The sequence below is a fragment of the Drosophila santomea genome, chromosome 3L (assembly GCF_016746245.2).
Source record: "Drosophila santomea strain STO CAGO 1482 chromosome 3L, Prin_Dsan_1.1, whole genome shotgun sequence".
Classification (NCBI taxonomy): Eukaryota; Metazoa; Arthropoda; class Insecta; order Diptera; family Drosophilidae; genus Drosophila; species Drosophila santomea.
Window position 1 is genome coordinate 14,686,755 of NC_053018.2, and position 26,900 is coordinate 14,713,654.

The following is a 26,900-nucleotide window of genomic DNA, read 5'->3' on the forward strand; positions in this document are numbered from 1 at the left end:
GGAACTTCAGCCCATCCAACGCACCTGTATTATATCACCCAATTACATATATTTCCCATTGAATTCGGCTACCAACAATAAACTGATAAACTATACAAGCACCCGACAAACAATTGTAATTATTTACCGATCGAATCTTCCCGTAAAAACCATAAATAGCTGTTACTAGAGGTTTAATTAATCAAATTAGGTAAGAAAATATCCGAATCTCGCCTTTTTGAACTATGATGTCAAGCGATTAATCTTCGCCTAGCAAGTGTAACATGAGTGGAGTGTTTGGTATTTATGGGTATTTGAATATTCGAAAACTCGTTGCTTATCGAGTGCTAATCGAATCGCATCCACTTGGTGCCGGAGTTAAAGTTCAATCTTTGGCATATTTTCGTGTTTTTGTTGGCAAAAACCATTCGGCCATTAAGAAAAACAATTCTAAATAAGATTTCATAATTTACTGTTATTTATTTCCACCCTTTCCCAGATCTTTAATGTTATTTCACATTAGCACCCGCTGGGAAATGATCTGTTCGGGTCTCGGAGTTGGATTTAATTGTAATTTTCAGGGGGTCTCCAAAATCCACGGGGGATTCTGAGCCAGCAAGTCTGTGTGAAAGGTTGCTGATACGGTATTCTTATAATGAGTGTTGCCAATTTTAGATTGGGAGTTCAAATAAGTGAAAGAGGTGATCGTGTGGAGAGGTAATTTCATAATGAATTCTTTTCGGGGAGTTACTGCAGTTCGAGGTTGGTGGTGGCGTAATTTTATTTACTCAAATTTAATTATTTGCTTATATTAACTTCGAGACTTGTGATTCAGTTTTATTTTTAAAAAGCTACTTCTTAACTGGACCTGTTTTTAAATAATCAAGTCTGCTTAATTGAATTCATTTAATGACTTCCTTTAGTTCACATTTCCCCATCTATTTTATTATTCCAATGGATAGCTTCAGTGTTAAGTTACATTCTCTGGTCTTTGGTAAATACTCCACTGCATTGGCGTGCTAAAATATCATTTAGTTCTCGGTACTTGACAATTTCAGTTCGACTTCTTCGGCATCTTTGGTTCTTGCCCCTGTTAATTCACCTGGTCTTTCATCAAAGTTGTCTCGAGCATTTCCGTGCCACAAAACATGCCAAAGTGTCGTCTTTAATTAGAAGTGAAACCGAAGAAAATAGACGAGTGGAAAATGCAGAAATGGAAGACAAAGCAGCTGAAGAAGAAGCCGCCGGCCAATGTCAAGTTCTGTGGAAAAGCGCGCAGTGGCATAACTGCAGTTTTCCTATAATAACTTCCGCTATGCGAGAGGCTCCCAGAGCGCCACCTACAGTTGATAATTATAAATGGCCTTTTCCCGGTCGAAAGATTTTCCCACAGAACCGATGAAAATCCTGTAACAAATTGCTCGCATTTAGCGAACAAAATGCTGCCTTCTTTGGGATCCCTCTTCTCGTTCTTTTTTTCCACATTTTTCTTGCCCTTTTTTTTTGTAGTTGCGGTGGGAAAAATCTGAGCGTCGCGATGTGGCGCGTAGCTAAATAATTGAAATTAATATTTTCAGTTGAAATTTTATGCTTTTCAACAAATTTCTTTAAAATGAAAACAGTTTATCGCGTTCTGCCTTTTTGTTTCGCACCGCCGTCGGTCTTCTTTTGACGTTCCACATTGACGGGAGCCAAGAGTGGTTCAAAAATGCGTAGATTGGTAGCCCGCAGAATTTTATCCTCTCGTTCTCCATTCTGCGGTCGCTTTATCTGGTTCCTCTCCTTCTTCTGATCCCCATTCCCAACCCCAGCAATTTGCTGAAGTGGGGAAAAGAAAAAAAAAATTGTATTTCCCAACTAGCGAGCTCCGCATATTTCATTTTAATTATTTTATTAAAGTCTCTCGGGCGAAATGTGCAATTATTTAAAGTGTGTTCGATGCTGAAATGACGGATTGACGTCTGGCCTAAGGTGGTTATTATGATCTAATGCCATTTAATGATCACTATCCAATACCCACTGCAATCCGTTTGCATAATCATAATCTCCACCAGCTGACGACTACTGACGACTCACACTTGGCCGGTGTGTGTGTGCCAAAAATAAACTTCAAGTTTGCCTTGGATTCTTATGTGTATCTTTGCCATCTTCACGTATATTATACCTGCGCCCTCCATCTCGTCACATCTGGTTTTCAAAATTGTTTTGTCATAAGAGCAGCACCAACGGCAACAAGGGTTAAGAGGAATGCAGAGTAGCAACAGCTGCTCGGGCTGTAACCAGTTAGAACGGCGGTGGTATACGGTTTATTGTGCATAAAATGGATAAGGGTAAAACGAGGACGAAGGATATGGTCGACTGAGCGTGTTCCCAACTTTCAAGTCTTCATTAGGGCGGAGAAATGGAATCGCTTTCGAAATGTAACGACTCACTCGCAATAAGGGATTCAAGAAAACTACGGAAATTAACAATGTTTTAATAACAATGGATTGTAACAACGAAATTAAAGTTTTTGCGATGAAGAACTTGACTAAATTTTATATTGTAATATTACGAAATATTTTCATGTTGTATTAGTCAGTGGGGTTACCTTTTACAATGATTATTTCATTTCCATGGGTTTGTCACAGACAACTAATTTTACCCAACAATAATATCTATTAATAATTAGCACTTTTAAACTGTCTGTGTCGCCGTTACTACCCGCATGCCCCACGAATACCTTCATCATCTGGTTGTAGGGCACGTTAAGAAATGCGCAAGCCATTTCTTTATTAAATAAAGACCAACAGCATGTGCATGATGGCCAAGAAGAAGCAGCAGTCAGAAACCGCTGCTCAGGACCCGGTCCAAGCCGCTTATCTCCTCTTTCCCTCTTTCCCTCTTTCCTTCCCCTTAACCCCTAGTTGCCCCTCCCCCGCCCTTTTCACACCTTGCTGCCGTTTTGCATTTAATGTGTCATGGTACGATGCAGTTGCCGCTGCTGCTGCTGCTGTTGCATATGTTGCAGTTGCAACTTGCGGCTTATGCTGCTGTTGTCGTTATGTGGCAAGCGCCAAGTGTTGCCAACAATGAGAGAGAGTGGGAGAGAGCGAGCTGGAAAAACTACTTCGATGCAGCGGAGGAAAATGTGTGTTGCCAAGAAAAATGTGCGCTTAAATTGCAGCTGTGGAGAAGGAGGGGTAGGGGGGTCGGTAGGATGGGGAGGGGACTGGTGGCAGAGGGAAATGAAGTGTGTGCCGTTGCATAAATATCGAGCTAAAGTGCCACAAACGAGGGCGGGGTGCAGGGGCAGTCGCCGTCTGAGGTCGAGTCGCAGCTGCCACACAAGAAGAACACTCTACAGTAAAGCATCGCTATAAGTTATTAATCTCTTTCGCCTTTCTCCACGTAAGAAATCACTGCTCAAAATAAAAAATCGTTCTTATTTGCTTAAAAAATGGATTCATCTTCCTCTGAAATAAATATATGTATATAATGTAAAAACATAAATAGCGTCCGAATTTTATCATAGAAGCTTTATTTTAGAAGCCTTTTAAAGATCACCAAAGCTTAGTTTTGTTAGCTTTCACACTAGGTTGCGTTAAAGGAGCTCTACTGTGGCTCACACACATAGCACACATTAAAAGCCGGCGGCGACTCTTTTCGAGAAGCTCGCGGCAAACTTGACTTAAACGCATTTTTTGCTGTTGTTATTGCTGCTGCTTGCATTGTGGTTGTTGTTGCTGCTGTTGTTGTTGTTCCCCATTTCGCAGCAAAGGCCTCCAGGTGCGTAGAAAAATGAGGGAAATGGGAAAAGGGGGGCACGGGGCACGGAATGTGCGGCAAGAACGTTATGAATTATTTGATAGTTGGGTATACATATATCAGATTTTTACACGGAATATATGCTTGCACACAAGCACATGGGGAAAACAACTTATGCACAACAGGCTTAGAGAAAATAATGGAAAAAGGTAATGTCGTGGAAAGCTCTATTTATGATTACGTTAAAAACAATTGAGAAAACATATAACCTACGCTTTTCGATTGAAATGAATGTACATTTTGCTGAACTTTCAGTTCCCATGGTGCCTTTTTTAGTTTCAAGAAACTAACTTCGCTATTTCACAAAACTCCACATACGAAAAGATCATTTTCCCTGGAATTATACGATCAGCAGTCTAACGAAGAAATGCATTTGGTCCATAAATTAGTTGTAGCCCAAGCTCGGCTTTATTCTGTTTTCTTTTTTCGTTGTTGATCATTATGAGTATAACCCAATAAATCTTTTTGCAGTTAAAAAGTCATTTAAATAAGTCCAAGATCCAAAGACGAAATTAAGCCCGAAAAAAGCTAATTAAAATAATACCAAGAAATTACGGAAGCAACTAATTGGCTTCAGTGGAGATTACTGAGCTTCTTTTTTATTATATTTTCTGCTTTAATTTTCGAGTGTGACATTTGTGTGGTGCTTGTGGTGCTTATATAACCCGGTCAGTCTGGCGGTTTTTTATGAGATAGCCGAGCCGGCTTAGATGATGATGATGATGATGATGATGATGAGTTGGTACTTTTAATAACCCCGACTTGGAAATGCTTTGAATATGTCAAGAACCGTAGCGGCGGCCAGAACTTTTGATCTTCGCGTGGAGTGGAGTTAATTTGAGTGTGTTTGAGTGTTTTGGCATTTCAGATATGTATGCTGGAAATGCAATCGGCACAATTAAATGTTTTGCACAGTCCCGAAGAAGAATGGCTACATGGGTTAATTACTTGTACCCCAGAGAAAGGCACGCTCCGCTGCACATTTTAAGTGGAAGCCCAGGCACAAAAGGTTCAAAACTATTAAAAGTGTTTCTGTTCTCTGGTTCTGTTGCTGTTGCTGTTTCTGTTTCTGTTTCGGTTTCTGTCCCTGTTTCAGTATCTTTTGCTTTATCCGCATCTGTATCTCTCTCTGCGTTTCCTCTGCGAGGAGGAGTGCACTCGATTGTGGCATGAACCGTACCACCTACCACCTGTCGGAGTTCTGGGCCCCCGACTTTTTGTCTGGGGTGCGATCTTTATCGGGGCAGGGCCCGTCACCTGAAGCTCGACTCTGAGGATTTCCAAGCGAGTGAGCAGAAGATTTCGAAAAGTAACGAACTAGAAGTTGGAGACTCAGCATTGTTTTCTTATCAATTAAAGCGTGACCTTTGTTGTGGTTTTATCTGAATCACTTGGGGAATTAGTTCGGCCAGCTAGTCGAGAGCCGGGCTCCTTTATGGTCTAATTAGTTGGAGAAATCTACTGCATTCTTCAGGCCGATGACAGACCTTTTCGGGTGCTCGATGATCACTGCCAATAAATTGTGCCTTATCGCTGAGAGGGTTGTGATAATTATTATGACACCATAACAATATCAATTAGGTAATCAAGGGGAAAATATCTATGAGCTGCGCCGCGGGATCGAAGAAGCAACAACCTCTAATTGAGTCAGAAATCATTTTTAGATCCCCAGTAAATAATATTGTGGACAACAATTGAATTTACAACAGTTGGATTCCTCTTTTATTGGCATCCCGCACAAAGATACTGTGTCGACAGGTGTCCGAAATATTTGTATACCTTTCGATTTATTCAAGTGTCTTTGAATTCGTTCGTTTCTTGTCTGGCAATAAAAGCAAAGTTGTCATTAACAAGAGGGGGAAGTGAGCAAGCAGCGCAATCGCAATGGAAATACCGAGCTTGTAAAAGTATCTGACGGATACCAAAAGTGTCAGTCAGACCAGACAAGTGTTACACGCGAAGGCGAAACGTCCACGAAAAGAATGATAACAAGTGGAAAAGTACACAAACAGATCGGATGGAAATACAATATGGTTAAGAGGGAAACCACACTAAATACCGAGTGTTTCAATTCAACTGAAAATGTGAATGAACAAACTCGATTATCGTATGACAGATTTGGTTTCAATACCTCTTCTTTCCTCTAAGGTCAAGTGAAGTCAATTCAATATTACAAGAAAAAACAAGAGAGAACGCTATAGTCGAGTTCCCCGACTATCTGATACCCGTTACTCAGCTAGTAGAAGTGCAGGTTTGTGGGCGTTAGAGTGGGCGTGGCAAAAAGTTTTTTGGCAAATCGATAGAAATTTAGACGACTAATACAAAAATGAAAAAATATCTAAACATTTTTCAAAAGTGTGGGCGTGGCAGCTTTGGGCGGTTTGTGGGCGTTAGAGTGGGCGTGGCAAAACGGTTTTTGGCAAATTGATAGAAATTTACAAGACCAATACAAAAATGAAAAAATATCAAAACATTTTTCAAAAGTGTGGGCGTGGCAGTATTGGGCGGTTTGTGGGCGTTAGAGTGGGCGTGGCAACATGAATCGACAAACTTGCGCTGCGTCTATGTCTCTGGAGTCTGTATGCCCAATCTAAACTTTCTAGCTTTTGTAGTTCCTGAGATCTCAGCGTTCATACGGACGGACAGACAGACAGACGGACAGACGGACAGACGGACAGACAGACGGACGGACAGACGGACATGGCCAGATCGACTCGACTATTGATCCTGATCAAGAATATATATACTTTATATGGTCGGAAACGCTTCCTTCTGCCTGTTACATACTTTTCAACGAATCTAGTATACCCTTTTACTCTACGAGTAACGGGTAGAAAAACACATATCCATATAATATAGGGTGTTTTTTTTAGAGGTATAGAACTTTAAATTGCAATAAAACAACGATGGATTATTCGATTGACATGAATTTTATTGACATGAAAGATAATCTTGTGGCATTACATTTTAAATATGATTTCTGGCATATGACCGCCACGGCTGGCTCGGATGTAGTCCAATCTGGACGTCCAATTTGCAATGACTTTTTCCAACATTTGGCCGTATATCGGCAATAACACGGCGAATGTTGTCTTCCAAATGGTTTAGCGTTTGTGGCTTATCCGCATAGACCAATGACTTTACATAGCCCCACAAAAAGTAGTCTAGCGGTGTTAAATCACAAGATCTTGGAGGCTTATGAAAAATCGGGAACAACAGCAATCTCGTTTTGGGCCCATTCGACGAATCTACGCCTTGCTTGATGATCGTTTGGTTTCAATTCTTGCACGAGTTGGATTTTGTAAGCACGCATGACGAATTGCCAAACCAAACTGAGAATAAATCACTTGACAGCTGTTAAATCGGTCGCCATCTTGAACAGTAATGCCAACTTAAAGTTCTATACCTCTAAAAAAAACACCCGTTATAAACGGAATATTATTTATCTAAGAAGGTATTTTTCTTTCCCACAAACTCATCCTTTCAATGGATCCCACCAGAGTTATATTTATTATACTCCCCGCTCCACATGCCCCACATATCTCAACATCACATCAAAATATATATCGGAGGGCATATCGTGTCCAGACCTTTGATGTGATACCGATTCCGTTACGGATCCGCTTTCTGGACTCGTTAAAAATGCCAGGCACAAAATGCCCCAGAAAAGAAATGCAAAAGTTGTATAAGAAGCGACAGCAAATAACTTCAAGTAAACCTTATAAAACAATCTCAATTGGTTCGCTTTTTGGGGCTTTGGTATTTCACCCCCCTTTTCGTCCACCCTTTTTGCCAAATTCTCTTTAATGTGAAATTCGCAATTTTCGTTGACATTTGCAAATTCTTGTCACAAAAAGCGAAAAATTTGTTTCAGGCGAATTTCAACTATTCAGCTGCGGCCTCTTTTTCGCATTAAATGTTGGATTTTATGGCCAGACTGCTGGAGTTGCATTTAAAAGGAGGCTTGCCCCTCCCCCCTTCGCACTACCAACTGAATCGGTGCTTTTCATGCAAAAAATTGAATGAAAGCTGGCCAACGATGACAGACAGCCAAGTAGGTGAGCTTGAGTTGAGTGTTTATGGTGCATTTGACACAGCAAATTTGCTGGCAAATCGCATCAAATATTTATGTTAATTCCCCCTCAACTTCCCCTTTCCACCGATTTAAATGAAAGTAGTTCAATTCGCTGGCAAAAATGTTTGTCCATGGCATACAAATTGTCTCCGAACTCTTTGTTAAAGAACTTTTACTGGTCGGTCGGTTGTTCGGTGAAGGAAATGTGTCACAAATGAGCAGGAAAAGAAAAGGTGAGATGGTGCAAATGGGGAACGGAGAAGGCCAAGAGATCACTAGAGAATGACAGGGCGAATTTCCAGCCTCACTCAAAGGGACACTGAAAAATTAACACTAGCACTCACGATAATTCATTTTTATCAAAACAATTGCTCATTGGATTTCCTACAAAATATCCTTGCCACCAAAAATATTTACTAAAAATGTAGGTAATTAATTAAAATAAAACCTAATAAAAATACAGAAGTGAATTGAGTTCACTGACGAATTACACTTGTGTTTTTGTATTTTTTTAAATAATTCGTTGATGTTTTTCTCTGTGCATTTGGCACGGCTGGCTAAGTGTGAAAGGTTGTGTTTGTCATCATCACGCTCGCTAACAAAGTAAATTGGAGTAGAAACCAAGTTAGTGGGTTGCCCGCTGATGAGGAAAAGGGGAAGTAGATTTTCGCATCAAGGGAAATCGTTTTCGCCAACAATGGAATAGTGGGGAATAAGCCCACTGATCCAAGGAAGAGTTCAATTGGAGCGAAATTAGTGGGGGAAAATGCGATTTGGACAACGTCAGATACAATTTGAATGTAGACAATGAATGTTTAAAAAAGAAAATACAAAATAAGTGGTTTTGTCCCGTAAAATAAATAAATAAATATTTTATTCTCTGAAGCTTCCCTAATAATTAAATCTATGCCTTTACAACATTAAGTAAAACCTGTATGGAAATGTAGAGCTTCGTGACATTTGAAATATTTTTAGTTAAACCAATCATACTCAGGAAAACATTTCGTACAAAATTAATTTGGCACAACTGCTGTCTTTATTCAAGATACTCGTCCGGTTTCTAAATACTTTTACTCTCCGTTCTTTTTACGCTCGTTTCACTTTGCATTACTTGGCTGAACACCGTTCATTCACCAGAGATCAAATGATAAAGAACTTCCTGATTATTTCGACTCGAACATCGATCTTTCACTGATGGAATTTCCCAGTAAGATTCCAACTTTGTTTTTTAACTCCCCATCGCTTACCTGCCTTTCTCTCTAACCGCTGATCCGCTTTGAGCACTTTCGTTTTTGCATGGATTCCACAGACATATTTCAGAATTGTTGTTAAAATATTTAAACAGTTTGCTTTCTGTTTGCACTCGAAGGTTGCTTTTATATCTTTATATATGGGCCATATTTTGTCTGAAAATTGGCTTGCGTCTAGTTTTGCCTTTTAACATTAACAGTCAGTCATTTAACAGTTATCAGCTTTTGGCAAAACTTAAATAATTTGTTATGTTATGTTAATTCGTTGTATTATTATGTGCGTTTGAGGGAAATTTCACTTTGCGGCGCTTGTTGCCAAACTGGCAATCATAAACAATCACGGACAATTTGCATTGCCTGCAATTAATTGTTGCGCTCGAATGCGCGCTCAAAAGTGAAACGGAAATGCCCGAAAATGGAAATCAGAAATCAAATATACGAAATGTAAACAGTTTGCGAATTACATTTGCAATTAAATTAACGTTCGATTTCGACTCGAGCGTTACGTTACATTAATTATGGCGCAACGTGAATGAACTTGGCCAAAAATCCAACTGCACACCAGTTACATACTACACATACACGCATATGTATATGTAATTCGCGCGAACAGAACGAAACTCACTTCACGGTCAGCTAACGAAACTTGACGAAGGCGTGGGATCCGCTCGAGTTAAGTGTATCTCTATCTCACAAACACCCTCTGCAGAACGTAGTGCTCGCGACGATCGCTGAAAGCGAACTGATCGCGCACTCGAGCTTGAGACCTCTGCGCAGCCACAGCGCCGACTTCGGCTCTTGGCGACCCCGCCGAAGAAAGCCGAAGAGAGCCGCTCAACGGCGACCAGCTGATCGGACTCGAACCGATCGCAACTGCAGCGCAGTCCTCGCCTTCGCCGCTCTCTTCTTGCAATTCTCCTGCTTCTGGCTTTGTGGCGGGGGCGGGGGGTTTTAATTGTCTGGGCGGCGAGTGATCGCATCGGTGGCTTAACTTCATTATGATCAGCATGTGGTTGCTGAGCCTTTCTCGGCTGTTTACAAGCCGATGACAAATTTGTGATAAGAATTTTGGAGAGAATCTGATTTAATTAATTTGAATGAGACGAGCCAAGTGTAATGTGATACACAGAAAATTATTATCAACACTGGATAGCTTTATCACTGGTTAATATTTTGTTTAATCAATCTTATCTATTTTTTTTTTATTTTTACTGGATAGCCCTATCATTGCTTATTATTTTGTTTAATCACCTTTTTTTTTTTAAGGGGATACTAATAATTTTATTATAAACTCTGGAATGATGAGCAGTGAAAAAGCTACTGCTCATCATTTTATTTAATCAATCGTACCTATTTATTTTAATTTTTTTGGGGACTTTTCAGTAGAACACTCTCTCTTGTCAACAAATATTAAATTAAACCATTCTTTACCATTATTTTTTATTTGAATTTATGAAAATGAATTTATTGTTCGCTTTGCATGTGAGAAAAAATTCCGTATGCCTCGTTTCTTTTCAAATTGTCGAGCGACAGGCGGTGCTTCAAAGCGTTATTTATGGGTGGAAAAATTGAAGGAATCAGAGAAAATATTTGCGTTTGCTATGCAATACTTAAATTAATTTACGACTTTAAAATATTTGTCCTTTTCTTTGTTTATGAAACGATTGAGTCAATTGTTTTGTTTTCCATCTTATGAGTTCCCAGAATATGAAAATGGGTGGGTCAGAAACCAAGAATTCGAGATTTCTATATGGGCTATTTGCCGGATTTATCAACATGGATAGGTAATATTCCGATAATATTCTTATTATTATCATCACTTGAAAACCGTGGGAATGATCATTTCGAATTCATTTTATTGACCTTGAGAAGTAGGAAATCCAAAAATCTTCTATTACAAATGTATTCTTTAACAAGCCCACGTAGCTCGGTGTTAAATTGATTAAGAAGCGAAAACTTTTCCACGCTTTGTATTTTTCGCTTTCAGTTGGCTAGTTGACCACCACCAATTTCTGGCAATTATCAATCCTTACTGCCAGTTATAACACACGTTTTCTTTACCCACCCTATGCCCGCCACATTTTATTGCCCAAATCGAGGCAGACAATTGCCAAAAACATTTAAATCCAATCGAAGTTCGTGTGGTTTTTATTTTTTTCACTCCACTGCGACCACGAAATTCTAGATATTGTTTAAATTGGCTGACCCGACGTACTTTAAGTGCCAAAAAGAATAGCAGAATGGAATTAAAAAACAGCTCCAATTGCCTTTTGAGGTGTTTCATGTTGTTTCGGACACGCTCCATGCTCCACGCTCTCTTTGGCAGTGGTAATTTTTAATTTGATGATTAATCGATAACCGTCGGCGACTTCGGGCCATTGTACTGGCCCAAAGAAACTGGGGAACAACAATCAACCAGCTCGTGGTGATTGCATGTGATTAGAATTTTTAATAAGCCATCTCCAAAGTATCGAGCTCGGGCTCAACATTTTCCTCGAGAGTCCCGCTGCCCACACAAAATTCTCGGATAAAGATCTCGATCTCTTTGAGTATTTGGGATCACTCAATGTGGTGCTTGATGATCATGAGGATGACGCACAGTTGGGGTCCGAATATTTTCACCCGCTATAGGAAACGGGGAAAAACTGAAAGTGCGTTGAAAACTTTCACTTGGGTTCCTACAGAATATTGCGCAATAGCACCACGACCTTTGGCTAATCATCGAACGCAGTGGAAAACTTTCTTTCCCATCATGAGAAAATTTCAAGAGTTTCTCGCCCAGAGAATTCTACCATTCCCAATTGTCATTTATCATTTCAAACATTTTTTTACTATTTTTGAGTTATGTTTTTCATTTGATTCCGTGATTGACGCCTTAAATGGAAACCAAATGTGGCCCACACCCGAAAGTGCTGCCTTTTCTATTCGTATTTTATTACTTGGACTAATGAAACAAGTGTGTGAAAATGCAAAACAGCTGCAAAAAATCGTTTCCTATCCCGCCAGACCTTGCGCCCAATTTTTTGCGACCCTTCAATCAGCGAAGAAAATCTGGCGCCAGGGCATCGCAGGCAAAACAAATCAATCAAATATTGCAAACATTGTAAAATATGTCGCATGGCCTTCTCCTGCATAGCCCCATCAATTTTTTTTCCTCTCAGAAGCTGCGGCGCCAATATATTGCGAATAAAATGCAAATTGCGTCAAAAAGCTTTGGCGGCACAACTTCAAAAGGCAAAAATCATTGTGACATGCGACATCAAGGGAGGAGCTGTCCTTCCCCATCAATTTGCATTCACTGGGGGTTGGCCAAATATCTTGCGAAACTTGTCAAAGTTTATTATCTCAATTGGAGTGTGAGAGTGCCGATTACAACACTCGTGGCTTTTGCTTATTTTAAAATCTAATAAGCAAAGTTTGTGCTACTTTCAACACTTGTGATTGGTAAATGGTAAATCTACATTAAGTATTCATTCACATGTTCATTTTTATAATAAGTCTTTCTGGCTTGCTAACTAAATAAAAGGAGATTATTAAAATATATAGTAGTATATATACAGAGCACCCAGTAATAAACGAGAAAAATTCTTTTCACAAATTGTCGGTAACTTAGAAAAGATCGCACCCAATGTGATTTCTTATTTTTGCACCCGATTTCATTCTCGGATCTCAAGCTGCAAAAACAAAGTGGAACAAGAGAGTGGAGCTGGAAAAATAAATAGCCTCACAATGAGCACATTAACCCCATAAGGCCCCGAACTAACAATGCTGCACTTGACAGTTGCATTTGAATTTATGGTTTTGATATTTAAATAAAACAAACCCAAATACGGAATGCCCCACACAGACAATCTCCTGACCGCGGCAAAAACTTTATATACATATATATTCGAGCTCATTAAGAGTGCGGACTTTTTTGGGGGAGTTATGCGTCGGATTAGCCATCTAATGGTGGAACCCTAATGGATTAGATTCAAGGCATTCGGTTTCCATGATAATCTTCTGTTTTTTCATTCAATAAACATAAACAACTCGCAATCGATCCATAAACATCAATTGAAAACCACTAAAAATCGTTGTACCATAAAAATGCGCAAGGTTTACGACGAACTCAGCACGCAAAAAGAGACATTAAAGTCATAGAAATATTAATAAATTTTTGCAGACAAAGCTGGCATAAATTTCAATCAGTTGGTCGAACTGCTAAAGGAACTAAAACCACCATTGCAAATAATTAAATTCAATTTTTTCCTTCTGCTGAAATCGCCCAAAGAAATAAACTCAATAAAAACAATATCGAAAACATAATAAACATAAATTATTGCGGCCATAATTGTACCCTAGCAAAGGGTGTTTATGATTTGGCCTAAAGTTTGTAGTGTTTATAATAAAATGGGTATTGCTATCAAGTAGATTTTATGGTAATGTAAGATTCTTAAGCGAAAAATAAAAATTGTATGCAGATAGTTTAAATTAATTTAAAGCTATTCTGGTTTTTATACTTTTCCAGTAACTCTTGTCATTGGCATTTTTTGTTAGTTAGTCTTAAATTTACACCAACGAGTAATAAAGCAGTCAATAAGTTTTTCATACATTTTTTTGTGTGGTTTTTTGGAGTTGACCTTTATTAAGCCGACAGCCAGTTGACCAAGTTCACATGGCTGTGATTCTGGCCTGGCTATCATGTATTAGAAAGTAAACACAACTGGATTTGGAATGGGATTTTGGACTAAAAAGAGGGCGTGACGCTGGCTAGGACACACCTAAAAAAACATCTGTAGATTAAAGTTGTTTTGGGGCCCTCAGTTTTGGGCTGGGTATTATTTCGGCAGAAAGGGGACCTTTTTGGCCAACAAGTGGCATTTGTTTTGCTCACTTTTGATTGTATTTTTGTTTTTAATTAATTTGACTTGTCGGCGGGGTTTTTAATGCTCCCCCTTGTCTGGTTATTTATTTTCTTTAATTAGTCTGATCGTGTTTTTTCTTAGATTTGATTTGATGCATTTGACATTTTGCCATCGCAGAGATTGGAATTGACGCAATTCGCCAACTTACAAATCGTGTGAAAAAAATGTGGTCTAAAATAACACTATTTTAAACAAACAAACACATATTAAAAACTTTTGCAGTTCCCAGATTAATTAAATTTTTTCATTTTTATTTTTTCTTGTATCAACATTATGTTAATCAAATATTAATCAATCAAAGGAAAAGCAACAATTACCTTATTAATAAAATTCCACCACTATTAACCACACAAATTGCACCAATATATGATCCCTTAAATTATTAATAAAAATACATAGTTCCGGACATATTTTTCGTCATTTGTGCATAATTTAAAGGGGCAAACATGCATAAATACACGCGTAATTATGAAAAAATAATAGCAAACAATAAAACTGTTTGGGTATGCTATCTGAGGCCAAAGAAACAATTGCCAACCGATTTCCGATGAATTATTAAGTTCTGAAATTATTGGGCTGGGTTGGCCCACGAATCGCTACTGAGAATTTCTTTTTGTCTAGCTCTCTTTTCAATTATCTAAATTAAAAAATTCCTCAGCCATGTTTCGCTCACTTCATTTATTTTATATTATTGTGCAGTTTTTTATAGTTGTTTGCCAATTTGTAACACTCCAGACACACATTTCATGGCAGCTGATTGCTTTTGCCGTTTCACTTTGGCAAGGTCGCCAGCGATGCAAAGATACAGATACTTCGCGCACTCACCAGATACATATAGAGATACTCATGCTCTGGGAACTCCGTTGACAAATGAGCTTGTAAGTCGCAAGTTGTACCGATAGCTCAGGCATTTTATCAATGGATCGTTATCGTTCATAGGTTCAGGTGGCTGTTTTGCGACCTTGGGGGGAGATTTGTCATCAGCTTTTGTGTTGAAATTTAATTGACATTCGATCAGGGTTAATGTCAAAATTGAAATCTATAAAGGGCTATGAATGAGTTTAGTTTATGATTCGTTGATAATGTATGGCAATTATCGAAGTAAAGCGACTTTAAGAAGTAAAGCTTGTTTTAAAGTACTGCTTTTAATTAAACAATATTGCAAATGATGGGGAATAATGTTTACAGGAAATTTGTGTTACAAAATTAAGTCAACGATAATTGGAAAATAAAATATGTCAATGGTTTTACCTTGGGATCTCTTAAATTTCCCAATTAAAAGAGCCATACATATATAAGATTTCCTCATCGTATTGAGTTTCCCCCATCCAGCTATACAAAAATGCAAATGCGAAAAGATAAATTTTATATTTACTTGTCACTCAACGGGGATCGTGATTAAAGGTGCGAAAAGGTGACGTTTCCCCCACTGATACTCACAGTAATAAAATCCGAAATTTGCATTTAAATCAAAACCGAAGTGAAGCCACACACAGAGCCTAGCCAAGAGGGTCCCAACCTTTGGGCATCGACAATTTGGAGGCTCATAAATTATAGTTTTGCCTAATTTCTAAGCGCCGGCATTGCACTCACTCACTCACTCACTTACACATACAATCGCATAAATCAAGTTTAGCATAAAAACTACATAATTCACTAAAATGTCAAGTTTCGAGTGCGGCGTATCCTGTTGAGGTGGTAAAAACGGTAAGGAAAATAAAAAATTGGTAGCCCTCTTGGAGGTCTCTTCACGTCACTCAATAGCAAAGAAGCTGACAGAGAAAAAATAGTCTGTATAGCAATTCTGTATAAAATATTATTTATTATTATTTGTATAAATTCAAAGAGAGTATAGAGTGTATTCTGAAGACAACTCAGTAATAGGGATGCCGATTTTGTTACTGCTTTATTAGATAGTATTTTTTCAAGTGCATAAGCAGTTGGAGGTGGCTGAAGGTATTGCAGAAACATTTTCTCTGAGACTTTGGCGGGTCACGATTTATCATCATTTGACAAAAAGGGAAACAGAGCGAGAGAGCCTTAGATAGAGCGGTAAACGATATTTTTGGCTTGGCAGTTTTCCCTGTTTTCCAGTATTTTTCCATTTTCCTATTGTTAGCTGCAACTCGCGGCGGTGTTTCAAACGGAGTGCAAAGGGAATTCAAAGCCAGGGAAACTTCTCTTGTAGCTGCTGACACTTAACGTGTCATTTGAACATTTTATTAGACTTGACAATGAACTTTTGAACTAAAAGGGGCGCGGGTCAGAGCCAAACATTTACATGGCGGGTGGCTAAACCAAAAAAAAAACAAGGCTAATGGAAAAAACGCAACAAGACACAAAGTCAAGCCTCAACTTTCACATTAACTATTTGACGGAAGAACAGAAGCTGCCGACATTGTGGGAAAAACTAGGAAAGCGAATTTCGTTGTAATAAGTAAAAACGAAATACTCTATACATTAACTAAAATGTTTTAGTTATATCGATTGGTAAAATTCTTTATGTCTTTTTATGGAAAATATATTGGAGAATTCTGCAGTTCAGCTAAGTAACTAACTTTCTGCGCTCACCTCAACATAATTAAAACCACTTGGCATTTATTTAAATCCACTTCATAACCCCCCTTCCGATTCCATCCTCTCACCATTACCTACATACTCCAGTAGCTCTCCAATCCAATCAGTAGCCAATAGATACACCCACCGAGGGGCAATAACAAAGCAAACACAAAATAAAGATCACCCACACTCCCAGTCTCGAGTGCTCAGTGAGAACCCGAAACAAGGCCCGTTTAGGCCATTTATCAGGCAAACGTTTACATTTCTATTTCAACGGTTTTTAAATGTTAGCCACAAAGTGGTTGGCACACAGGAAGAAATGCTTTGCAACCGCAGTAAATTGGAATATATACTAACACCTAAACTATATCTTTTGATATTTTAACTATATTTAAACCCTTGGGAAACCATTAACAACTCTGTCTTTTGTGCTCTTTTTACCTTTACATATACCTTAGATATCATATGCAATTTAAAAATTCAATTTTAAACCGTAATATTATATATTAGTTAGTGTTTGTTTTTATCACTGTTTTTGGATGCCTCCTACAATTTATCGAGGGCAGCAAACATTTCTCAATGTTCGATGTTCGCTGGGTTTCTTGGCCTTTTCCTCGACTCTCCTCCACTCGGATCGAAATAAATCTTATCAAATTAAGTCGAGACAACAAGCGGAGAACTGTAAAATCGTAGGCGTGAGTTAGTCGCACCAAATCGAACTAGTCGGTGTGAAAGAGAAGGGGCGATGCGGCTAGAGAGAGAGGGAGAGGGAAGGTGAGTGGGCGTTTATCTGAGGGCTTGTCGAGGTTTGTTTCAGTTGTTTTCCTGTTAACTGGGCTTGGGTCTCATTTTGGGATTGGGCAATTGAGTTGACCAACTTAAGTGTGTTGCCCTGGCAAAACCAAAAAAAAAAAAACAACAACCGAAATAAAATAAAACACGTAAAAAATTGGGCAAATTAATTAAGCCATTTCAACAATTTTGCTTTGCACATGAAATTGCCAGCAAATTAAATTGTTTAAATTTAATTTGGTTGCAAACCGAAAACACTTTTTTTCTTTTCAGGAAGAAGGTTGCCAAATACCTTACACTATTTATCTAACAATTCGATTCACGTTTTGTCGTTATGGAAAATAAGTACATATATATACGTTTTCGATCAGGAAGCAAAGTAAAGGGCCCCAGACATCGTCGCATCTCCAATTACAGTGGTCCACATACCGAGTGGCTTAAAAAATGTGATGAAAAAATGTGGAGAAATAATAACCGGCAAGAAAACGAGGCAGACAGTGGAAAAAACGAAATGAAATGAAATGAAATGAAAAGAAAAAGTTTTGCCTTGCGGCTGGCAAAAATATTTGACAACAACAACCAAGCCGACTGATCGATCAAATTTCGTCTGCGGGGCAATCAATGGAAGATCATACGGAACGAAGAGTTTAAGTTAATGGGTTAAGAGTTATTTTGGTCAAATTTGTGACACACTTCGTTGACACGAATTTTTTGTGCCTCTGCGGATTTCACTGGCCTTTTATCGCTTTTGTTTTGTCGCACAAGAATTTTTTTGTACTGCTCGCCTTTCAGCCGGGTGAGAATCTTAGGATTATTGTAAGGTTAAGAGGCTTACATAAAACTAATATTAGTTTCACATTTCACAAGCATTTAGGACTAGATTTGTTCGTATATTTAGTGATTTTGATATCTCATTAGTTGGCTTACTCATTGGAAATAAATCAAAATCTGAATAGCTGGAAAATAAGATCTCTTTAAGTGGCTTTCAATTGGATTATTTTAAGATATAAAATATATGTCTTGCAATTATACGCTGTGCATTATATATTTTGGACAATATTATTGATTCGGCTACCAAATAATTAGCTTATGCAACAAACCAATAATATTATTGCTTCTGTGTGCCTGCGAAGCAGATAACAATTATAATTAAGGCAATTTCGAGTATCTCTTAGCTCCGTAACCACCTAATCTGCATTCACAGATAAACATATCTTGCACCAGTCGTGTGCAATAAACCCATCGATAACTTTCTCGATTCAAAGCCAGACAAAACAACTGCAGCCAATTAATTTGTCATAACCGAAAAATCGCCCCAAATCGTTTCTTTCCTCACAATTACGTTGTTAAAGCTGGCCCGAGAAAAAGATATCGGGCGAGTGATAACTATGCAAACCACCATTGTCGGTCCCTCCCCCTTTTGGTTTTTTCTTTAGAGAAAAGTGAGCACCCACAACGCTCAGTTGTCCAACAATTATAAATAACAACAGAAATTATAATGCACGGAGTCTTCAAATCGAATCGAAAGGAAAACGCAAATGCAAACGCAAACGAAGGAAATGCAACAATTGCAGGGGCCTCCCGATTTCGACTTCAACTTTGAATTTGGACTCGGATTTGAATCTTGAATCGCGGCGGCTTCGAAGAGCAAATTGCATAATTATTGCTACAAATGAAGCTGAGAAAGTGGTACCGTTTGAATCGTGATAAAGCGATAATTTTCCCCCTCACCACCCGCCGAAAAAAGCCAATGAAAATGCATTTCACTTTTCAGGTTAACAAACAAAACAAAGCCGACTGTGTTATTATGAAATCTCGACAGTCAAACTATAAAAAAAAGCAAAACAACAGAAATCGCCCACGCGAAAATAGCTATAAATTCAAAGATGCAATTTTTGGTTGTTTTTTTTTGCCAATATTCAAGTACGAGTTCAAAGTTTGCGATTCATTTTAAATCATTTTATTTTCACTGTCGACTTGTCTTCTTCGTTTCTTCGTCATTGCCTTTTATTGCATTTTCATGCAGCGGAAAAGTAGGAAACAAATGAGGAAAGTGATACCAACACGAGCTTTGTGGCTACTCATCCTTATAAATGGTCTTTTCAGTTTCGGTTTCATCTCGAATATGGCTAATCATTGTGGGAGTTTCTGGCGGAAAGGGGAGGCAATCAAAGTTTAAGCTGTCGGAAACTTGTTTGCACTTTTGACAAGCTTTGGGGCAATGAAAGGTAACATGCCCATCACCTCGGGGCTAATTAAAACATATGCCACGCCCCCCAAAAACCGGGTAAGGAAGTTCCAGCCCCCGTTGACGTGGCTAATGTTAGCATAACAACTTATTCAGCATTATGCAATTCTGGTCAATAACATTATTAAATAACTCATAATGTGCATAAATGGTTTTGGAAGGAAGCTCTGTTTTTGATCTTTGTCCCCAATCATTTAAATTGGTTGATAGTTTATATTTTCCCATTTGAAATGCGAGTTCAACCAAAGACTTTAAGTTCGTTAAGCATTACTATGGATCCTGTTGAGGATTGGCAACTGGAAAAGCTCAAGAGGAACGCCACAGAAAGCGGCTTAATGTGCAGCTTAAGTAGTGGCAATTTGTCCTGCTGCTGCGCAGGTAATTATTTTTTTCCGTGTGGAGGATTTCGCACAGTAGCTGCATACTTATGAAGGGAGAATCGCCATGGCAATTGTGTATTTTTTTGTTGTTTACCTTCTTTTCGGCTACTGTTTTAAATGCCCCCGGGTAAAAATGGCGAAAAAAAGCGTGTTAATCCCGCCCAGCGGTTATTGAGGCAACCCAGTTAAAGCTCGCCCACTCTCGATTTTTCGCCGCCCGTGGCTGGGATTGAGTTTCATTATTTTCAGCTTAATTATTTTACAAGCAAAAATTAAAAAGCGTGAAAAAAGCTTATCAACTTGCTGTTTTTTCTCTGGTATGCTGATAGTTTCATTTTTTGTTCTCTATGCAACTTCATGCTAAAAAAAGCTGTGAAACAAGTTGGCTTATACCTTTACATTTTGGCCTAATCAAAGCAGTGGTAATTAATAGGTAATTTAATGCCTTTCATACGGATCTAGAAACTGAATTGAAAATGTCGAACATTGAATCAAGGTAATCAGCTGTTATTGAATATTCAGTATTCGAAGTATTCAGTTTGGGATCACGCTGAACTGCACCACTTAATAGATCCTTTTGTTCAGTGTAAGGGTCTGATCGCGAGATGGAGGTGCCTATAAATAGACGCTGGTTGCTATTCGCGAGTGTGTGTACATGCAGGTTCCTTGGAAAAATGCTGTCTAGGACAAGTTGCAAAAATCCCTCAATAGTGTGTGGGTGGAAGGGGAGAGGAGAAGAACTTCGCAGAGGATCGACGTTTTTCGAGCGGGAATTCGATTCCATGCATTATAGACAGATGCTGTTAAATTGATAGCGTGCCTTCTTTTTTTAGCTGTTGCGTGTCTAGGATTTTTTTTCAAGCAGCGGAGTGATGAAAAAACTTAGGTCGCTGAATGCTCAAGGTGTGGTTTTCTAAGAGATTGTAACCTGGCTTGGGAGTCCATCGAAAGTTTGTATGTCTGTACATTTTATTAACTCACCCCTGTAGCGGTTTATTCTGAGCATTTTGAAATGTTAAATTACCTGAAAAGAAATAAAAGAAAATTACCACTTATTAAATTGAACAATGCTTTACATACAAAATTAAAATCTATTTATTTCAAGTAATAATGAAACATAATATAAGGGCTTCAATAGATGCTGTGCAAATGCAGTTTATATTAACAGTTATAAATTTAATTTTGTATTATACTGAGTACGTTGTAAAGTCCATCTGAGTCGATATTCAGACATGCCCAGCTATCGAATGCAACTGGCAGACCTAATCTTAAGGAAAACGTCACTTGTCCATTGGATCCGCGATGTGTTTTCCTTCAATAAAGGTCTAGGTCGCAGAGTCTGCAGGCGCCCACTGAAACCAAGAGGCGGAGATCTGGAGAGGAAGGGGCCAGAGATCGGGGACTGTGGTTCTATGGCGATAAGAGAAAATTCCTTTTATTGAGTTCCCTTTTCCACGGGCCTTTTCCTTTGTGTTTGCTGATTACCCAGGGGATTGCGCTTGAATTTCAATGGGTGCGGCAATGATTGCAATTGCAAAAATGCCAATAAATTTATTTTTAATTTCTCTTATCCTACAAAAGTTACTGGGGCCCACACGTTGCATAACTCCAGCCATGAAACCCCATCGAAATCAATCAAAATGAAGAGCTGTACCTCAAAAAACTCGTAGCGCCGCGACTCGTCTTCGGATCAGCTCATCAATTTGATCACCACCGCTGCTTTAATTATTGACAATTTATCAATCTAACGGCGAGTGTTATACAATTGAAAACCCTTCAGTCACTTTCTTTTTTTTTCCCCCTCTCTTTATCTTCTTCTCACCCTTTTCCATTGCCAAAAATTTGTGTGCCGCTTTGTTTTCGTGAATTGAGTGCAATTTATTTTAATATTTTTTAAATAAATAAATAATGCGGGCCGCGGTTGTTTGGCAGTGAAAATGAATTGGAAATTTCTTTTATCATTTGCTCATAATTAATTACTTAACATTAGCAACGGCGCTGGACGAGATTGGTGGCAATTCGTATTCGCTTTTTGTTCGTGATCTTTTCAATTTTTTAGCTCGCGGTGATTATTTTGCCTATTTGCCTTTGCGGAATTCATTAAATTTAAAATACGACAAACTTTTGAGCTGTACCTCTGTGGAGTGAAAATTTAACTGCAAAGTGTAGATTAAATGCGAAATTCGGAGAAAGGAATGTGGAACTGCTTTTTATATGAAGCTGGCACGCCATAATATCATAATTGTTGTAGAGCAGGCAAAATGTGGCTTATTCTGGGGAAAATTCTAAAAATAATATCGCTGCATCGGAATTCGAATTTTAATGTAGTGGGATATGGCAATCCACATACAAGTTTTATAACGCTTTGGTTTCTGGAAATAGTTGATGCAGAATAGTGATGCAAAGTAAATTTACAAGTTAATTACTTGCATTGTTAAATGTCTGATCATAACTTCTGCTCCATTGCATCGTTCTCCATTATCTACATGTTCTTAATCTTTAATCGATTTCAAAAACGTCTTTCTTATCCCAGGATGAACTTCTAATTATCGATACTTAAGAAGAGGTTCATCATCGCCTTGCCTGGCTTTCCTCACTCCACCACACATCGATGGCTGAATATTATCGCTATTTATAAGATACTCTGCAAGTTGATTCCTCCTCGTCTTTGTGTATCCCACGAATGGCGGCATTTCGCTGATCCCCTATCGAGGCTAATTCAGTTCAAAATGCCGCTCAGCAATATTTGGTCATAATATTTAATGATATCGAATCCCCTGCCGCGTTACGAGAGTTCCTGCCCCCCTCTTGGTCTTCTCCACCAAAGAGAGACTCCTCTTTCTTGGCGATTCGCTGTGCATGTGAAAATTATATGCATTATTAGATATTATTTCAGGCGATCGAGAAAGCAAAAACTAAAAACCTGCCACATGCAACGAGATTTCCTCGGCTTCTTCTCCTTGTTGCATACATCTAACTAACGGTAAGTTGCAACAAAAGCCAGGGGAAGACAAAACAAACATGTGTAAGCCGCTGCTAAGCAGCCTGACGATCTGTTCGAAACTCCCCATAGTACCCCCCATTTTCCAGCCCCCCGCCAACGATCTCCTTTAAAGTTGCCCAGCAAGATCTTGAACCTGTCGTCATGACTTGGCCAAAGTCAAGCTAGAAGATACAACAAAAACAGTACGGGCACCGCAACAAACACGTGATTTAGTTCCTGTCGCTGCTGCGGCAAACTTGTTGTCCCCACAAGCACACACAAGCACACTCGCAAAAAATCTATAGAAACACACTCAGCAGGAGTTACTCCCCCCGAGCCCACAGCCCGCCCCCCTCAGCCCCTCAGCGGATCTATCCACTGCTGTACTGGATTGTGTTTTATGCATATATGCAATAGGCACTTTTCAGCGGTGGTCAAAGCTGCACTGAGAAAAATTATGAGGGTCTGTTTCGTAAATATTAATTTTATTAAGTTTAAAAGAAATAATACAGAATGAAATTAAATGAGTCTCTGTGTTTTATAAACCTCAATCCAAGCTGAAAATAATCTACAAAATTTTAATAGACTTGTGATTTACAAGAGTAAGCTCCCCCAATAACTTTAATTAATAAGTGGAGAGTAAGTATAGTATATTTAAATTTCCATATACTCTGATTACATTTATTCCCCAGTGCATTTGGATTTGCCTTTATTCCTTTTGGCCATGGCTTAGCGTGCCTTATCTTTGGCTTAAATAAATTTAACGCTCGTGTATTTCTTTTCAACGCTTCACCCATGGCACACCACCCCCTCCCACACCTCACCAACCTTCCCGATCCCCCAAAAATCTCCACCATTTGCCGGGAAAACGGCGACGACACACTGCCCAACTCCAAATGTCCTCAGTTGCCACACATTGCGGCCATATTGCAAATGTTGCAAATGCAACTCCCCCTTTGGAAACGCAGTTTGGGATTTGTTTGCATCTTGTTTCGGGTTTGCTTCTTCTCAATTTATGGCCACATTAATATAATTTACAGCTAATAAAAAATGCAACGAACTCCGCTCACCCACAACTTTGAAAAAGAGTATTATAAACATAAGAGCTGGGAAAGTTTATTAAACTTTGCCTCACTTTTACCAATTGATGGCTTATTGATTTTGGTTCGACTTCCGTTTTGTTTGAGTTGGTTTATTTCTTTGGCTTTCAGCTGCTTCAATATTTTTATTATTTATCAAGTATTTGACTTGGCACTTGAGAAGTTTCGAAGATTTTATTGGAGATCTCGTTTTTCTGCCAGTTGAAAATTGTTTGCGTGAAACGTGGAGAAACAGTTTGTGAAAATACAGTTTATGAAATACAGCAAATGGAATAAAAATGGTTTCGAAAAAGCTTAAATGCAACCTTTGAATTTGTGAATGCAAATCTATTTCAACATTTTTCGTGCATCTTTTTGCCATTACCGTTAGTTGTCCATGAACTTCATCGAACCTTTCCGCGTACATTTTCCAGGCCAAGCATTACAAATCTTTTACCATCAGCATCCCACAAAAATGAACTTAACAAAAAACTCGAAAAACCTCGAAAAAACTCTACTTGAGCAGCGAACAAACAAAAAACGTTCATCATTGAATGATCCACACCTCACCCTCCATTTTTTTTGTTTGGCAACTTTCTACAATTTTTTGTTGTGGAGCTTCTTCTACTCCTTTTGGTTGCTTGAATAAAAATTGCGCAATATTATTTAACAGCAACAACGGCGTTTGCTGCAACAATGCAATTGATTTTCCCTTTAAAAAGAGAAGCTTTGCAGCAATTACAACGGTACTTGAAGAATCGGTAAGAGATGCGGCATTGCGAGGGAGGGAGATGGCGAATATAAAAAGATTCTTCAAGCAACAGCAAACAAAATGCCTAACAAAGGTCACAACATTGACATTGAAGAAGAAAGATTGGGAAGGGAGTGGGGGGCTGGGAGGAAGTGGGGAAGGGGAAGAATGTGTGGAGAATTGCCAGCCTGCAAGAATTCAAGAAGAGAAGATTGCGGAAGAGAGACAGCTTTACTTTTGGTTAACTGCTGTTTAATATGCAATTACGGGCTAAAGATCTTTTCTTGTTTGACAATCGACATCCCCACCTATTATTTTCTTTCTCTCTCTCTCTAAAAACGACGTTTTACCGTTGCTTGGGCCATTAAAGAGAGGGAGACGGGAGATGGGAGATGTTTAGAAAAGTGATGCCTAAATAGGGGAAGGTTGTAACGTTTAAATTTAAATTATACGATGACAAACGAAAAGAATTTTCTTCGATGTGTCAAAAGTGTGTCAAAAGGCTTTTCTTTCATTTTTTTTTCACCCCACAAATCAATCAATTTCTGTCAGAATTCTTCTTTGCGTCACACATAATTATGCTGTAATTGATATTTTTCTTGGGCTCAGCACCTTCCGCCCTCTTCCCCTTAACCTTTCGCGCCATCTCGCTCTGGCTTGCTTTCTTCAAATTCTTTCTCTTTCTGGGCAGGCGTCGCAGGTTTTCAAAAGAAATCAAAATTTGTAACGCCTTTTGATGGGTGCGTTTTTGGTGTTGCCGCCTTTATGCTTTTTAGGGGGGCATATATGTACATATATGTGGTATGGGGGTAAAGGATGGGGTTTGTGGTTTTGGGGGCACTTAGTTTGCATAGAGAACACTTCTCTTCTTTTCCCCATAAATACCGTTAAGTGATTGTTCGAGGGAGTTGGGAAGTCAATCTTGGAAATGCTTTTCGTCAGCTCATGTCAAATATTAGATGGAGGAATCGATTTTGGGGCTGGGGGGGGAGCTGGAAAATGTAAAACCGTTATGACATTTGATCGAAATATTCTGTGGATAACTTTTTATGTATTCCCAGAACTGAGAAAAGTTCAGAAAAGGAGATTCAGAAAGGCATAAGAGTTTCTCTGACTTGAAAGAAGTAGTACTATTAAAAAATAAAATATGAATAATAGTTTTGTAATAATATAAGGAAGTTTACTATATATATATATGTACCCCAGACACATCAGAAAGAACAACCTTATATGACTGACTTCCCAACCCCTTTTTCCATTCCGTTAATTTCGCCTTATCATTTCCATCCGGCTCAGTCGAGTGTAAAACATTCTAAATGATCTTACACAACGCAACCGCCAAACTACGATATAATAAGATTACCAACCAAGTTTGTCACATCCCACAAAAAAAAACATAAATCATTTCCTGCTCACAATTCTACCAGTTACCAAATGAAGGGGTTGGGTAGAAACGTTAACCAACATTTTTGGGAGTTTTACACGAAGCTTGATGCAGTTTATTTTCCCTTTTTTTGGGTTTCTGCCTTAACACTTTTCCCGTCATTCACACGACCTTTCAACTTATGACTTTCCCAGTTGGCTGCTGCGGCGACCAGTCCCAAAACCGAAGGTCGTGACTGACTCCCACAAAATGAGCAACGGAAAACAGGGAGAAAAGCTCATTTTAATGATCTATCATTCCCAAATGATGTCCATTTCGGAGGTGTTAAAGATGCCCCAAAGACAGCCATTCGGGAGATTCTTGGGGGGAAACTTTCACTTTTGGATAAACGATATTTCGTGGCAGGGTGTTGTGCCTGTGATTAAGCTGCACTTTTGATTTATATGAACTTTTGCCTCGGTTGTAAATCGATATATATTGAAAACGAAATTGGTTCTTTACTTATTTTCAAAAACTTAAAGTATTTCATAAAAGCTCATTTATCTTCATTTTTATCATGTTATAGTTTTATAAAATATCTGTGAGTGGGCATAAGTAACACAATACATGTACTCCAAAGTGAATCGAACTTCGTTAGTTTTCTGACCGACTTTGCTTATGAGGAAACAATATTCATGTCATATTTATCTGTCCAATTTAATTTTGA

General features: G+C 38.7%; 1 protein-coding gene across 4 annotated transcripts in view; it reads right to left on the reverse strand.

Moving 5' to 3' along the window:
* The window catches only part of LOC120447468 (serine-rich adhesin for platelets), a 113,921-nt gene that overhangs the window by 5,811 nt on the left and 81,210 nt on the right, over positions 1-26,900 (reverse strand). The window contains exon 1 of one of the 4 annotated variants that reach the window (XM_044005907.1): positions 9,109-9,241. The exons of the other annotated variants lie outside the window; for them this stretch is intronic. The gene's annotated coding sequence lies outside the window, so the exon portion shown is untranslated. Of the gene's footprint in view, positions 1-9,108; positions 9,242-26,900 lie in introns of those variants that run through there. 4 annotated transcript variants of the gene reach the window in all.